The 10,000-nt window shown below is 53.6% G+C and overlaps 1 protein-coding gene and 1 long non-coding RNA gene across 2 annotated transcripts in view; both read right to left on the reverse strand.

The window, feature by feature from the left end:
- Window positions 1-3,420, reverse strand: part of LOC144678097 (inactive serine/threonine-protein kinase TEX14-like) — a gene marked incomplete at its 3' end in the record, with an annotated part of 10,573 nt that extends 7,153 nt beyond the window's left edge. The window contains exon 1 of the mRNA XM_078538009.1: window positions 3,383-3,420. The remainder of the gene's footprint in view (window positions 1-3,382) is intronic.
- Window positions 3,421-3,423: 3 nt separating this feature from the next.
- Window positions 3,424-10,000, reverse strand: part of LOC144678098 (uncharacterized) — a 7,611-nt gene continuing 1,034 nt past the window's right edge. The window contains exons 3-4 of the long non-coding RNA XR_013575943.1: window positions 8,940-9,056; window positions 3,424-3,506 (exon numbers count right to left, since the gene is read on the reverse strand). This is a non-coding gene — a long non-coding RNA (uncharacterized LOC144678098). The remainder of the gene's footprint in view (window positions 3,507-8,939; window positions 9,057-10,000) is intronic.

Here is a 10,000-nt window from a genome sequence, read left to right on the forward strand (position 1 = left end):
CACAGTCAGGAGTGAGTGAGTGTGTGTGTGTGTGTGTTAGAGCACACAGTCAGGAGTAACTGAGTGTGTGTGAGTGTTAGAGCACACAGTCAGGAGTGAGTGAGTGTCTGTGTTAGAGCACACAGTCAGGAGTGAGTGTGAGTGTGTGAGTGTTAGAGCGCACAGTCAGGAGTGTGTGTGTGTGTGTGTGTTAGAGCACACAGTCAGGAGTGAGTGAGTGAGTGTGAGTGTTAGAGCACAGAGTCAGGAGTGAGTGAGTGAGTGTGTGAGTGTTAGAGCACAAAGTCAGGAGTGATTGTGTGTGAGTGTTAGAACACACAGTCAGGAGTGAGTGAGTGTGTGTGAGTGTTAGAGCACACAGTCAGGAGTGAGTGAGTGTGTGTTAGTGTTAGAGCACACAGTAAGGAGTGAGTGAGTGTGTGTGTGTGTTAGAGCACACAGTCAGGAGTGAGTGAGTGTGTGTCTGTGTTAGAGCACACAGTCAGGAGTGAGTGAGTGTGTGTGAGTGTTAGGACACACAGTCAGGAGTGAGTGAGTGTGTGTGTTAGAGCACACAGTCAGGAGTGAGTGAGTGTGTGTTAGTGTTAGAGCACACAGTCAGGAGTGAGTGAGTGTGTGTGTGTGTGTTAGAGCACACAGTCAGGAGTGAGTGAGTGTGTGTGTTAGAGCACACAGTCAGGAGTGAGTGAGTGTGTGTGTTAGAGCACACAGTCAGGAGTGAGTGAGTGTGTGTGTTAGAGCACACAGTCAGGAGTGAGTGAGTGTGTGTGTTAGAGCACACAGTCAGGAGTGAGTGAGTGTGTGTGTGTGTTAGAGCACACAGTCAGGAGTGAGTGAGTGTGTGAGTGTTAGAGCACACAGTCAGGAGTGATTGAGTGTGTGTGAGTGTTAGAGCACACAGTCAGGAGTGAGTGAGTGTGTGTGAGTGTTAGAGCACACAGTCAGGAGTGAGTGAGTGTGTGTCAGTGTTAGAGCACACAGTCAGGAGTGAGTGAGTGTGTGTGAGTGTTAGAGCACACAGTCAGGAGTGAGTGAGTGTGTGTGAGTGTTAGAGCACACAGTCAGGTGTGAGTGAGTGTGCGTGTGAGTGTTAGAGCACACAGTCAGGAGTGAGTGAGTGTGTGTGTGTTAGAGCACACAGTCAGGAGTGAATGAGTGTGTGTGTGTGTTAGAGCACAAAGTCAGGAGTGATTGTGTGTGAGTGCGTTAGAGCACACGGTCAGGAGTGAGTGAGTGTGTGTGAGTGTTAGAGCACACAGTCAGGAGTGAGTGAGTGAGTGTGTTTGTGTGTTAGAGCACACAGTCAGGAGTGAGTGAGTGTGTGTCTGTGTTAGAGCACACAGTCAGGAGTGAGTGAGTGTGTGCCTGTGTTAGAGCAAACAGTCAGGATTGAGTGTGTGTGAGTGTTAGAGCACACAGTCAGGAGTGAGTGAGTGTGTGTGAGTGTTAGAGCACACAGTCAGGAGTGAGTGTGTGTGAGTGTTAGAGCACACAGTCAGGAGTGAGTGTGTGTGAGTGTTAGAGCACACAGTCAGAAGTGCGTGAGTGTGTGTGTGTTAGAGCACACAGTCAGGAGTGAGTGTGTGAGTGTTAGAGCACACAGTCAGGAGTGAGTGAGTGTGTGTGTGTGTTAGAGCACACAGTCAGGAGTGAGTGAGTGTGTGTTAGTGTTAGAGCACACAGTCAGGAGTGCGTGAGTGTGTGTGTGTGTTAGAGCACACAGTCAGGAGTGAGTGAGTGTGTGTTAGGGTTAGAGCACACAGTCAGGAGTGAGTGAGTGTGTGTTAGGGTTAGAGCACACAGTCAGGAGTGAGTGAGTGTGTGTTAGTGTTAGAGCACACAGTCAGGAGTGAGTGAGTGTGTGTGTGTGTGTTAGAGCACACAGTCAGGAATGAGTGAGTGTGTGTGTTAGAGCACACAGTCAGGAGTGAGTGAGTGTGTGTCTGTGTTAGAGCACACAGTCAGGAGTGAGTGAGTGTGTGTTAGAGCACACAGTCAGGAGTGAGTGAGTGTGTGTTAGGGTTAGAGCACACAGTCAGGAGTGAGTGAGTGTGTGTTAGTGTTAGAGCACACAGTCAGGAGTGAGTGTGTGTGTGTGTGTGTGTGTTAGAGCACACAGTCAGGAATGAGTGAGTGTGTGTGTTAGAGCACACAGTCAGGAGTGAGTGAGTGTGTGTGTTAGAGCACACAGTCAGGAGTGAGTGAGTGTGTGAGTGTTAGAGCACACAGTCAGGAGTGATTGAGTGTGTGTCTGTGTTAGAGCACACAGTCAGGTGTGAGTGAGTGTGCGTGTGAGTGTTAGAGCACACAGTCAGGAGTGAGTGAGTGTGTGTGAGTGTTAGAGCACACAGTCAGGAGTGAGTGAGTGTGCGTGAGTGTTAGAGCACACAGTCAGGAGTGAGTAAGTGTGTGTCTGTGTTAGAGCACACAGTCAGGTGTGAGTGAGTGTGCGTGTGAGTGTTAGAGCACACAGTCAGGAGTGAGTGAGTGTGTGTGAGTGTTAGAGCACACAGTCAGGAGTGAGTGAGTGTGTGTGTGTTAGAGCACACAGTCAGGAGTGAGTGAATGTGAGTGTTAGAGCACACAGTCAGGAGTGAGTGAGTGTGTGTGTGTGTTAGAGCACACAGTCAGGAGTGAGTGAGTGTGTGTGAGTGTTAGAGCACACAGTCAGGAGTGAGTGTGTCTGTGTTAGAGCACACAGTCAGGAGTGAGTAAGTGTGTGTGAGTGGTAGAGCACACAGTCAGGAGTGAGTGTGTGTGTGTTAGAGCACACAGTCAGGGGTGAGTGTGTGTGTCAGTGTTAGAGAACACAGTTAGGAGTCAGTGAGTGTGTGTGAGTGTTAGAGCACACAGTCAGGAGTGAGTGAGTGTGTGTGTGTGTTAGAGCACACAGTCAGGAGTGAGTGAGTGTGTGTGTTAGAGCACACAGTCAGGAGTGAGTGAGTGTGTGTGTGTGTTAGAGCACACAGTCAGGAGTGAGTGAGTGAGTGTGTGTGTTAGAGCACACAGTCAGGAGTGAGTGTGTGTGTGTGAGTGTTAGAGCACACAGTCAGGAGTGAGTGTGTGTGTGTGAGTGTTAGAGCACACAGTCAGGAGTGAGTGTGTGTGAGTGTTAGAGCACACAGTCAGGAGTGAGTGTGTGTGTGTGAGTGTTAGAGCACACAGTCAGGAGTGAGTGAGTGTGAGTGTTAGAGCACACAGTCAGGAGTGAGGGAGTGTGTGTGAGTGTTAGAGCACACAGTCAGGAGTGAGTGTGTGAGAGTGTGTGTGTGTGTGTGAGAGAATGAGTGTGTGAGTGTGAGTGAGTGTGTGCGTGTTTTAGAGCACACAGTCAGGAGTCATCCCGTCCGATTCCAGCTGAGCTAGTTGTATTGACACTCACCCTCTTGTGAAGGACAGTGTAGAGGGAACCAAGCTCAATCCTCTCATACACCAGACGGATGTGCTCCAGGTTTTCCGACAGGCAGACTGAGAGCAGCAACAGCAGGTTAGGGTGATGCAGATGGCTACGAGAAAAACACCACTTAAAATGGAGTGAAGACGGCACAGAAACAGAGGGAGGGAGAGATGCAGGGGGGGAGACAGACAGAGATAGAGAGAGAGAGACACAGAAAGACAGAGAGAGACAGAAAGAGAGACAGAGAGAGGGACAGACTGAGAGACAGAGAGAGAGTGAGACAGTGTGTGACAGAGACAGAGAGAGACAGACAGAGAGAGAGAGAGAGTCAGAGAGACAGAGAGAGACAGAGACAGAGAGAGCGAGTCAGAGAGACAGAAAGAGAGAGAGAGAGACAGAGACAGAGAGAGAGACAGAAAGAGAGAGACAGAAAGAGAGACTATGGGTGGAATTTTCTGAGCCGTCTGGCAGCAGTGATAGGTGGTGTGTGGGGAAAATCTGGCAGGACCCACTTCAGGACGGGGTGAAGGCAGGTCACGATTGTCCACTCAGCCCACTGATGGCAGGCTACGTTTCCCGCCATCGGTCAGCGGGGAGCTCATTGTAATACATTAGCACATAATGAAAAGGCCAACCCATCAGGCTGCTGGAACCCCACCATATCGTCCGTCCACACTGGCGACATGTTTCACAACAGCAGGCAGGCAGCCTTCACTTTGGGGGAACTGAGGTGTGTGAGCAACAGCGTTCTCCACAGCTCGCCCATTGTTTGCAGGCCTCAGGGGAAGCTGCTGCTGAAGGGTGGTGGGGTGCGTGTCCGGGGGTCAGTACTGGCCAGCCTCAGAGGTGACCGTTGTCGATGGGGTTGGGGGGGGGGGTCAAGTGCTGCCCTGGCGCTGCATCCCGCACGGAGGCGTTCGAGGTGCGAGTCAGGGTGAGCGGGGGAAGCGGTCACACATGAGGGACCACCTGTATAAACTGACCATTCCTCTGCAACTGAGACAGGTCAGACACAGCTACAGGGATACGATTGGGGTCAGGCTCCTAGCCTGCCCACCCGTACAAGCATCGCGGAGGCACCAAAGGGCCACCAGGTGCTCCATACCTCACCCCCACCACCCACCCCTGGCACAGGCTTCGAGTCCGCTACTTTATTGGAGCGTGGAGCAGTTGGGCTGCACACGTTGTACAATCTCCTCGCCAGCGCTGGCCATGTAGCAGTCACTGCTGGAGCCGCTCACAGCCCCTCGCAAGGTCAGCATCCTGGTTTGGACACAGGTTGACAGGGCAGCCATGCAGCGCACTCATCTCTGGCCATCCGAGGGGGTGACCAGCTCTCTCCAGGAAGCATTAAGGGGCAGTCACACACAGGGTCAGGAAAGGTGCTAAGTGCAGACATGATAACCACATCTCTCTCTCTCTCTTTCATGCTGCAGGAGGACCACGTCCGAGAGCGACTGAGGCTCCTGGCTGCGCAAAGGCAGGAGCAGCAACCTCAGGAAGAAGGGGCACCGGGGGCTCCCATACAAACTGCCCAGGAGTGACAGGGAGCCGTGGCTGGTCAGTGCCTAGCGACACCCCAGGGTCTATAGACGCCGCCTGCCATCCCTGCAGGTGACTGAGAACCAGTGTCGCTGATGACTGCGCCTGTCCAGGGACCTGGTCGGTCACATCTGTCATTTACTGCAGGACTTGGTGCCAAGGGGACATGGAGGGCATCCACTGCCAGTGGCTGTGAAAGTGACTGCGATGCTCAATTTCTATGCCTGTGGCTCCTTTCAGGGCTCCACAGGGTGACCTCTGTGGGATTTCACAATCCGCCACCCACAAACGTACCCATGAGGTCACGGATGCCATCTTCTCCATGGCAACAACTTTGTGCATTTCGCCCGGGACCGGGACAGCCAGGATACAAAGGCCATTGGATTCGCTCGGATCTCGGGATTCCCACAGGTGCAGGGTGAGATTGACTGCACTCATGTGGTGCTCAGGTCTCCATCGCTACACTTAGTGAACTTCATCAACAACAAGGGCTTCCACTCACTGAATGTGCAGCTGGTGTGTGACCTCCACAAACACATCCTGCAGGTCTGCGCACGGTTTCCAGGGAGTGTGCACGACACCTACATCCTGAGTCACTCGCAGACCCCTGCAGACTTCCAGGGTCCACAGAGGCGTCAGCGATGGTTCCTCAGGGACAAGGGCTACCCACACAGGCTGTAGCTGATGACACCCATGCGGCGGCCTCAGACTGCAGCAGAGCGACGCTATAATGAGGTTCATACAGCAGCTCACAGCCTGGTGGAGCAGACCATCGGGATGCTGAAGATGAGGTTCCGGTGCCTGGACCGGGCTGGTGGAGCCCAGCAACACAGTCTGCAGAGGGTGTCACACATCATCGTCGTCTGCTGCACCCTTTACAACCTGGCACTGCGACGGGGAGAGGAACTGGCTGAGGAGGAGAGGGAGGAGGACGCTAATGGGTTGAGGGTGAGGGGGCCCTCAATGGTGAGGATGATGGGGTTGAGGGGGTCCTCGGTGGTGACGATGACGGGGATGAGGCTCTCACACTGGCGAGACGAGGCAGGCACACTCGGGAGGCCCTCATGGCTGCCAGGTTTGTGGAGGATGATGATGACATGCAGTGAGGTGTTCCCACAGATCCTCACATCGCAGTTGTGAAGGTTTGACCCCAGTCTGGCTTATGGCAGCACACATACCCTTTGTAAGAATGCTCCTGTCATGGGGATGCAGTGGAGGCCCTAATAGTCGCTCGATCGCAGGAGGATGATGACAACATGAAGTGAGGACACTCCATAGATCTTCACATAGCCTCTGAGAATGTCTGACTCCTCTGTGATCAGGGTCATACCATAGAGACGCAGCCATGAAACTTGAGACGCATCTGATGCTGTGTCCGCCTTCAGCACCTCAGCCCTTCAGCAGCTGGTGCACAGCATCACTGGTCCCAGATGCTGGTGTGATGGGGGCCAGCCCCACCTTAAAGGTGCTGAGAGCACACAGAGAGAATGAGAGAACTCTGTGGCTCCTGCCCACTACATTCTGGCAGCAATGACCAGCACTGCCGAGGTGCAGGCATCAGTAATGTGTCCAGGGAGTGAGAGGCTGGACCATCACTGTGGTCTGAAGGCTGCACAGAGCACAGGGGAGAGGCCCTGGACTGAGACACCTGCCTTTATCTTGTGCAGAAAGGTTTCACATCTGAGTGACATGAACATTGCTCATCAGAACAAGGAGTCACAGACAGGGAGACATTCTTAGGAGTTTATTGACAATAGTGAACAGTATGTACAAAGTGATCAATATCCGTGCCCAGGCTGAGTAACTACTTTTACCTAATGTTCCTAAACCTGCCGCTACGTCTTGGTGCTCCCCAGAGATCCACAGTGGAGGAGGAGGCAGCCTGCTGACTGTGATGCCCTGTCCGTGATGACTTTGGCGGGCATCCTTTGGAGCAGCCCCGGCCTGCTTTCAGGATCCTGCTGTGTGGCAGTGGCACCCTCCTTGGCCTGTGAAGCTGGAGCTGTGGGGGTCACAGGAAGAGGGGATGGGCCAGTCACTCCCAGAGTCACCAGGGTGGATGGGCCCGGAGTGTGCACCTGCTGATCCTCCTCCCTATGGGTGCCCGAGGGCCCCTGGCTGACTCCGTGAGCGGAAGGAGTAGCTGGAGTGAGATCGAGCTGCCCAGCACCTCTCTCATGTACACACTGTTGGAGGCTGACTAGGGCATCAGCAATGGAGTGGAGCCCGTGCAGCAGAGCAGGAGCGACGTCCAGGACCAAGGTCTCTATGGCGGCCGCCATCCTGCCAGTGTTGACCTCGGTGTGTTGGCAATGCCGGCACTATCACCTCAGCCTGAAGGCAGACAGACTCCTCCATCGTGCCTTACAATCTGAGGAGTGCAGCGGACATCCCTTCCTGATGTTCCAGCAACTGTGACATGACCGAGTCCAGAGGCTCTTCATCTGACTCGCACTCAGCAACATTCTGGCCTCCAACAGCTCCTCCGAGTGCCGGGGACCTGGGAAGTCCCTGCCTCCACCTGCTGTGGATCAGACAGTGCGATGAGCTCACCAGATTGTGATCCTGAGGCTACTCTAAAGCTCGGTCCCACTGAGGTGTGTGTCTCTGCGCTGGTGGGGGGTGTGGGTGAGGCTGTGACAGGATTTCAGGGAGGGTGCCTTCAGATACCTCTTCAGAGGTTTCTTCGGGTCTTGACTGGAGGCCCTGGGTCATGGACTCTGTCGGCTGTTTCCCAGATGCGCCTGTGAAAGCAAGGGGGGATAATTCGTGCATGGCAGTGGCCTGTGAAAGAGGACACATCACTCACAGCATGGTTGTCTGATGGATGTTGCACTGCTGGACCCTCACTTGATAGAGCAGCGCCGACCTCACTGTCAGCACAGGACCGGTCCCGGTCATCGCCGGCCAGCTGGATGCTTCTGTTTTCGAATTCTGTCAGAGCTTTGATCGCTGGCATCCCTCCTCCTGTCTGCGGCCTTTCCCTCCTGTTGTGAGCCAGTTTGTCCTGCATGGATAGAGATGGGGAGAATGTATCAGGACTCCTGCCGGGCCTGATGATAAGTGTGCCTGTCCTGTGTGGTCCCACGGACAGGATGAGGACAAGATGGTGTGTGAAAGAGTGAATGGTGATGTCCATGGAAACTGCGCGCTTCCCGGGAGTGAATAAATAATGAGGCAGGCTCGGCACGATAATGCATGAAAAGCCGCCATTTTCATCAGCGGGTAGGACTCCATTTTACCCACCCGCTACCACACTTAGCGCAGTTCTGGGAAATATCCACCCAAAGGGTGTTTCAGCAAGAGACAGAGAGAGAGAGAGAGAGAGAGAGGAGCAGAGACGGACAGACAGAGAGACAGACATGAAAGAGAGGGACAGAGAGAGAGAAACAGAGTGTGACGTGACATACAGCGACAGAGACAGTGATGGAGGGAGAGACAGAGGGTTTCAGTGAGAGCGACAGACAGGGACAGAGACAGACACTGAGAGAGAGGCAGACAGAGAGAGATAGAAAGAGACAGAGAGAGAGAAAAACAGAGGGGGGGAGAGACAGAGAGAAAGACAGAGGGAGAGGCAATGTGCCTGAGAAAGAGATAGAGAGTAACAGAGAGGAACAAAGAGAAAGAGACAAAAAGAGGGGAGAGAGAGAGAGAGAGAGGGAGAGACAGTGAAAAAGTAAGAGAGGGATAGAGAGTAAGTGACAGAGAGAAAGTGACAGAGAGACAAAGAGAGAGGCAAGAGACAGAGACAAAGAGAGAGACAGCAAGAGACAGAGACACGGAGCAAGAGAGAGAGACAGACAGAGAGAGAGAGAGAGAGAGACAGACAGAGAGAGAGAGACAGACAGAGAGAGAGAGACAGAGACGGACAGAGTGAGACAGATATACACAGAGACAGTCAGAGTGTTAAAGAGAGAGGGAGAGACAGAGAGAGAGACAGTGAAAGAGAGGGAGTGAGAAAGGGTCAGGAAGGAGGAGGGTGATCTCCTGCCCTCAGCACCTGCAGTGTTCCTGTTCCACGATGAGCAGGTCAATGGTTCCCTGGGGTTTGCTGCAGTGAGAGTGGGATGGCTGTTTGAGTTCTCGTACTGTGACTCTCTGACTGTCCCAGATACGACTGAGGGAACAAGACACAACAAAGGCACCAAATTCAGCATCGCTCCCTCGTTCCATCTCCAACCCTGTCCTCCATCAGAAGCATGAACTCGAGCAGCTGGAGAACAGGAGGAGGCTATTCAGCCCCTCTCAAGCCCGTTACACAAGACACGAGGAGGCCATTCGGCCCCTCTCAAGCCTGTTACACAAGACAGGAGGAGGCCATTCAGCCCCTCTCCAGCCTGTTACACAGGAACAAGAGGCCATTCAGCCTCTCGAGTCTGTTCCAGCGCTCTGTCAGACCATGGCTGGACTGTATCACGATTCCATTTACCCTCCCATGTTCCATATCCCTCACTCACCCCCACCCCCCCCAACCCACAACAATCTATCCATCTCACTCATGAAATTTTTAATTCATACCCGGCATTTGTGTGTGTGGGAGAGAGAAAGAGAGTGTTACAGCTTCCTGCTCCCCTTGGGGTGAGGAAGTGTTTGCTGAGCTCCCCCCGCCCCCTGCTGAGCAGCTCAAATTTTAATCAGCAGCCCCCTCATTCTGGCCTTCCAGCCCCCGCGCCCACCAGAGCAAACAGTTTCTCTCTATCGACCCTATCAAATCCATCATTTCAAATCCCTCGATCAGATCACCCCCTCCAGGCTGGAGGGCCCAGTACCACAAGCCTGGTCTGCTCGAGCTGCCCTCGGAGTTAACTCTCTCAGCGCCGGGGTGTTTCTGGCGCAGCTGCACTGCCAACTCTGCGTGACTGACACCTGCGACCTGAGGTGTGGTGTGGGTGACCAGAACTGAACGCAGGGACTCCGGCTGAGAGAACCTGCTACAAGTACAGCGCCCATCCCCGTGAACTCTGCCTCGTTGTATTCCAGTCATTTTGCGATCGAGGACAAGGGCACGTGAACGTTTCGGATTCTGTACCCGTTCCTGTCCTTGGAGGACTCTCTCTATCT

Source organism: Cetorhinus maximus, unplaced genomic scaffold, assembly GCF_964194155.1.
Source record: "Cetorhinus maximus unplaced genomic scaffold, sCetMax3.hap1.1 HAP1_SCAFFOLD_3596, whole genome shotgun sequence".
NCBI classification, from domain to species: Eukaryota; Metazoa; Chordata; class Chondrichthyes; order Lamniformes; family Cetorhinidae; genus Cetorhinus; species Cetorhinus maximus.